Source organism: Dryobates pubescens, chromosome Z, assembly GCF_014839835.1.
Source record: "Dryobates pubescens isolate bDryPub1 chromosome Z, bDryPub1.pri, whole genome shotgun sequence".
NCBI classification, from domain to species: Eukaryota; Metazoa; Chordata; class Aves; order Piciformes; family Picidae; genus Dryobates; species Dryobates pubescens.
This window is the reverse complement of record NC_071657.1, coordinates 84903955-84910686: the sequence shown is the minus strand read 5'-3', so window position 1 is coordinate 84910686 and position 6732 is coordinate 84903955.

The following is a 6732-nucleotide window of genomic DNA, read 5'->3' as shown; positions in this document are numbered from 1 at the left end:
AGTCCCTGAGGCCATGTTAAGTCACCCTTGTAATTACTGTCTTTAAAAAGAAAATTTGGAGTGCTTTAAAAGCAGATTCCCATGTATTAAGAGATGGTACAGGTATGAGGCAGTGTGCTCCAGTGATCTGGAGTTAACTCCTCATTTTTCCACCTCTGTGCCTTTGGTACCAATCTCTGGTAATTTTACTTTAGCGGCTTGGTTGCGGAGTGTTAACTTCTGCTCTATGTGGTGAGAATACAGGCGATATCACTGTGGACCATTGTACTGTGCTCTCTTGCAGATATGCTTGGCTGGGAGGGACTGCAACTCTCCCTGCACGTCACACAGAATATTTCAGGCAAAGCCTTTATGATAAATTAGGGAATGTGGTCAGCCAGAAACAGCTGGAGCGCTGTTTTATTAATCTGCAGATGGATAACAATAAAAATGATGAAAGATCTAATCAGTGATGTTATTAGCTAGAAGCTGGTGGGGGGAAGGGGGGAGGGCAGGAGAGATAAGGGGTTTGTGGGTGCTGGGGAGGGTTCAAAGACAGAGAGACAAAAGCATTGTTGGCAGGAACTTGTTCACCAGTAAAACTGAGAGGTGAAAATATTGCTGGAGGTGTCAAAATTTCAGTCATTGGCACCCCTTTATCATTTGACTTTCCTTCTGACAGCTTGTTAAATCTGAGAGAACCCACATTTTCAGCAGCCAAGCTGCCCATCAGTGCTGTCTCTGCCACAACTTCCTCCAGTTCTTAACACCTCCTAGGGCAAGACTATGCCAAAACACCAACAAGGTTTTCTTTCTTGTCTTGCAGAAGGTAGGGAAATGCCTTCTTGGTGGACTGCATTGAGGGGTAAGCTGCTCTGCTTTCTGTTAGTGTGTCTTCAACTTTTCCAGCAATACTTAGAAGACTTTGCTAATAGATATGAGGTGGGGTGGTCAACTCAGCCCCTTTGGCATTCAGTATTAGGTGGTGGTGGGTTGTACATAGTGAGTGGGATGATTATGAGGGGTAGATAAAGGCTTCTGTGTGTTCTCTGTGCCTGGTTTCAATATGTGTCCTTTCCATTTTTGGCATAGTAAGGTAAGCAAGCACAATACAGAAGAGCCGTGTCTAAGGACCTGGGTATGGAAAAACTGAAAGGCTCCATTAAAGACTTGATTTGGCAACATTACAAAGTCCTACAGTCAATACACCTGTATGCAAATGCATTATGGACAGCTAAAGATCCTCTGTTCATCTCTTCCTCAGTCATATTTTGCAATGCATATTATTTGCTTACAATTCAGATCTGTCTCAGAGTCTCTGTGGTAAAAGCATATTGAGGAAAGTCATCTCCTTTCCCAGCAATTTTCGCAGCTTCTCTTGATCATTAACATGCTGGAAATCACTTGAAAGAAACACTGCAATTTTTTAAGGGATTTTATTCATTTATTCATCAAGGTTAAGGACCCTGAAAAACTGCTGTCTACATCTTTTAGCACTTACTTCTTTCAAATCTCATATACATTATAGTCCTCAATCTGGAGTTCTCTTTCGCTATGAGGTTTTCTCTGCCTGTATCTTTTGTTGCAGTCTTAATATACAATAAACCCCTTTAAAATTAGTTATATTGCTACAGTTGTCAGAAGAACTCGAGTGATCTGATGAATTTAGTAAGAATTCCAGGCTGTGAAACAGACACAATGAAATTCTCTCCTTCAGCCTACTTTCTTCATTATTAAAGCTCCAGTTTATAGTGTGCAGAGAGTTGCGTGCTGTAATTGAGGTTGAATTGCCGTTCTCAATATAAATCTTCTTTTCTTTGCTCATAACTCTTAACAACACGTGGACTGAAACTGTGTGCACTCACTTTTAGTCCACAGTAGGATATTTCAGTCTATGATCTATGGGTCTTAGTTCTCCCGCTGTGCTCTGCTGCCCCATATATTTCACCATAACAGGAACTTCTGGTGAAGTTAAAAAAAAAACAACCTGAGGATTAACAGGTCTGCCTGGCTTAGGTACCTGTCTTGCACCTGTATTTTAGGCAGCTCATGAAGCCATTGCCATCGTGGAGGCACTGGCATTTGCTAGCCAGTCATCGTAGAGGGTGTTTTTAGAAGATCCCATCTGCCACCTTAAGCAACAGAAATCCTTCTGAAGCCTTAAAAAAAAAATTCTGTTCCTCCCTGTCAACTAGACAGGAAACTTAGGTATTGAATTCCTTCACTACTCTGAACTTATGTGCATGTGAGTCCCAGAAAAACCTTTCCGCTGCTTCCTTCCTCTGTGCCAGTGAGGACTGGAAGTTCAGAAAGAAAGACACTGAGGTGCTGGAGAGTGTTCAAAGAAGAGCAACAAAGCTAGTGAAGGATCTAGTGAAAAAGTGGCTGTTTAGCCTTGGGAAAGGAGTCTTAAGGGAAACCTTATCACTCATTTGTCCTATCAAGTGGCAGGACAAGAGGAAATGGCCTCAGGTTGCACTGGGGAAGGTTTAGGTTGAACGTTAGGAAAAAATTCTTCATGGAAAGGGCTGTCAAGCAGTGGAACAGGCTGCCCAAGGAAGTGGTTGAGTTACCATCCCTGGGGTTTAGCTGGGGACTATGCTGTACTAAGCTAACAGCTGGACCGAATGATCTTATAGCTTGTTTCAAACATAAATGATTCTTTGATTCTGTCTGAGCTTCAGTAAGTGATTCAAAATTATGCATTGGATCTGCTTGGACCTCAAGCAATTGCTTTAAATGCCAAGCGGTGAGTACCTCTTTTTATGTATACTGTACTTGTACTGCCTCTCCATTAGTACCAACTCTAGAACCTAGAAGCACTTGGATGCAGACTTGCACTGCATGGGCCATCTTGGTGTCAAATCTTCCAACAAAGGGTATGTTCAGATGGATGGTCTGTCCTGAAGGGACAAAGCCTCAAATATGCCCTGAACCAGACAATGGAGCAGGAGCTGGGAGGTCTGATTTTCCAGGACACTGCCCACATAGCCCAGGCTTGTCTGAACGTGCCTTGGGGTCCAAGTGGGTCAGGTGTGTGTGCCTTTGGCTGTGTTTGGACAAAACCTGATTCTATAGGTTTAAGTATCAGGTTCCTGTCTCTTAAAGTTTGTTGCCACTGGCTGTCATTGTTGCAGGAAGTCTATAAATGCTGGCCCAAAGGGTGAGCAATTTGCCTTGTTTTACTGGAAGAAGCAGCAAGATCCACTGTGGAGGTTGCAGCTAAAGAACCTCTCCACAGCAGACAAGGCTACAAAGGTGCTGAGCCCAGAGCTGCAGGGAAAAGAGCTGCTCAAAAGCCCCAGCACCAGATACCCCAGATCACAGCCTGCCTGGACAGCCACATCATCTGCCTGCCTACACTGTGCCAGGCATGCACCCTTCACAGAGAAGCCTCCCTGCCCAGCACAGCAGTGCCCATGCAGAGATGCCATCACCACTTTGTTTACGGCACATGAATCCAGCAAATCTGATTTTTTATAGGCATCTGTTAAAAGGTTCTGTTGCCCTAGCTGCTCTGTTGGGTGAGTTCTACAGTTCCCCTTTGTGGGCAAAGCTGGCACATTTCTGAAGTCTTTGGAATAGAATAAAGCAGGTTGGAAGAGACCTTCAAGATCATCATGTCCAACGTATCATCCAACACCACCTAATCAACTAAACCATGCAACCACGCACCCTATCAAGTCTCCTGAACACCTCCAGTGATGGTGACTCCACCACCTCCCTGGGCAGCCCATTCCAATGGACAATCATTTTCTCTGTGTAGAACTTCTTCCTAACCTCCAACCTAAACCTCCCCTGGTGCAGCTTATTTACACATTTACACTTTATTTACAGTTTAAATGTCTGTTTGTCATTTTCTGGTTTTGTTTTTGTTTTGTTTTGTTTTGGTTTTGCTAATATTACTTAAATTGTTACATGTTCCTGCTTGTGAGATACCTTTCCACAATCCAGTATTTTGAGTCAGTAAACAGGTTTTGTTAATATTTTCTGTGGGTTTTTTTTAATTAACAATGTTATTAATATTTTTATCAATTGTTCCACCAATTATTAAATATTAATAACCATAACACAGTCCAACACTGCATCTTAGCCTGCAGTTGAGAAGAGTGGGAAGGAGCAGCCTCATGACTGCAGTTCTTAAGGACAATGTGAAGGTTTGAGGTTTGTTTGTTCTTTGCCACAGGTTTTGTGTTTGGACCAGGTTGGTTTGTCTGTTGACTAGGGCTTTGCTGACCCAAATACTGATGTTGGCCTCATGCTCAAATGAAGGCATTGGAAGGAAGATGGGACCATTTCCACCATAACTGTCCTTAGAGTGATGCATCCAATGGAGGAAATCAGAATATCTAGAAACAAACTGTGCTGCAGCATCCTGGACAGACATCCACTCACTGTCCTGCATGCTGTCAACAGGCAGAGGAAACATACTTCTTCTTTGTCTTCAGCATAGTTACTTCTTTCGAGGTGCTTCCTGAAGAGAAATTGAGATCTGAAGGTCTGCGGGAACTCCTCCTGAGAGTTTGTGGAGAGGAAAGAGGTATGAGGGGTGGAGGAAAGCCAGTGCATATTTGTCAAGGAACATAGAGCCAAAAGGATTTATGTCAAGACATTTTTAATTTATTTTTTTTTTTCAGTTATGAGAGATCACATGAAAAATAAGAAATACATGTATATTTATAATGGGGTAAATAAGGTGGAGGAAAGAGATTCATCTTAAAAGGAAGTTGTTGAGCTGGGAAGTATGTGGTAGAGAAAAGACACACATCCTACAGCAAGACAAACCAAGACAGACAAAGACCAGTCCTGTCTGGAAACTGCTGGCACAGGGGAGGGTTTTTGATGCATATTGTCAGAGAGGCCATAAACTGTTCATTAAATCCCTCTCTCTGCTCTTGCTGCTCATGAGTAAACAGCAGTAGTGATGGAAGGTTCTGTCATTTATCCCCAGTGGTCTTTTTACCAACACCTCATTCCTGTAACAGAGAGGGAAACTTCTGCCTGTTTCTGTCAGTCTGGCAAATCTTGTTGATTTGCCTTGGTCAGCATGCAAGGACTCCTTGTACCACCCTTAATGTGCAAGGGAGCCCAAGGCATGGGCTGAGGATGCAGGAGCACGTGGCAGTACCCAAAGACACCATGGCAATGTTTGCAGAGCTCATTTGCCTGTGTCCCAAGTACCTATCTCCTCCAAGCATACAGCTCATCTTTCTCACACCTCCCCCCCATTTTCTTTGCTAAGTGATACTTGTAGGAGTTGAAAGTGAAGTGATGGAGCCTGAGGGAAAAGGAAAATTACAGTCTGTGTTTCTGAAAATGTAAAAAGGACCCTCCTGCATACTCTGTTCTTCTCCTGATCCTTCTCTCTGTCCCCAGCTGAACTGCTGTGACCAACTGAACAGAGTTTTGCTCCACAAGTCCATCAGAGATGAAGAAAAAGATGAAGAGAGGGAAGGAAAGTGACTCCTAGGCTGTTAGCAAGGGCAATTTTGTTTGATGTAACCTTTATTTTGGATGACAGGGCTTAACATCTTTCTTAATACCATTTCCTGCATTTCATGCCCACCCATCAGAGTCTGCACTCTCTGAAAGTTGGTAGTGTTTCCCTCTGTGATACGTGCCTGTTTTGTGAATGTGTTTGGTATTCTGGCACTAAAGCAAAACACTTTCTGGCACTATTTCTCCATCATAATGGCAGGAGGGTCTGGGCATGAGCTCTCCAGGGTGCTCATGATAGTACTTTAATAACTTCTTTCAAATCCTTTTCCTAAGAAGTACTTCTGGCAGTTACTGTCCACACGTGCCTGGTCTGGACAGAGTTTTAAGAAATAGGTTGGCTGGGATGAGGCAGCTCTGAGCTTCCTATGCCTAGGAACTCTATGAAGAGTTTCTGCCACCAGAGCTGTTCTGAATTTCTAATGAAATTGAAAATCATGCCTCAAGCACGGTCAGCTCTAGAAGCAACATTTAATGAAGAGTCAACTAACACCAGGCCCAGTGAATGAATACAGGTCATTTTGGGTAAATCCAAGTTTTGGTCTGTTTAAACATTATCAGTAAGAAAATTCTGCTGATCCCCAGTCTTAACCATCTTCAAAAAGCCTACATCCAAGACAAATAAAGACATGCATTTTAAGCTGGGTTGTTGTGCAGTTTCCAGAGATTGACCGGCTGCTGGACTTATAGGTGCAGCAATGTAAGAAATACATTAAGATAATGTATGCACCCAGTGTTGTGGTTTAACCCCAGCCAGCAGCCAGCAGCACCACACAGCTGCTTGCCCACTCCTCCCTACTCTCAGTAAGATAGGGAGGAAAACTGAAAAGAAAAAAACACAAAAAAGGAAGGTTACACTCAATGGTGGGGATGAGTGGCTTAATAACTAAATTAACATATCATGATAATAATAATAAATACAATATTGATAACCGTAATTGAAATTAATATAACAAAAGAAAGAGAAATAAAGCTCAAGTAAAGACAAATAATCACAAGTAAAGACAAATAATCACAATGTAATTTCTCACCACTTGCTGCCCAATGCCCCAGCAGTGATCAGCCCTCCTGGCCAACTCCCCCCAATTTATACACTGAGTAGGATGTTCTATAGCATGGGATATCTCTTTGCCTATTTTGGGTCGGCTTTTCTGGCCATGCTTCCTCCCAGCTACTTGTGTACCTGCTTACTGGCAGAGTATGGGAGAATGAGAAATCTGCTTAGGGTGAGCACTACTTAGCCACATCTGAAACATC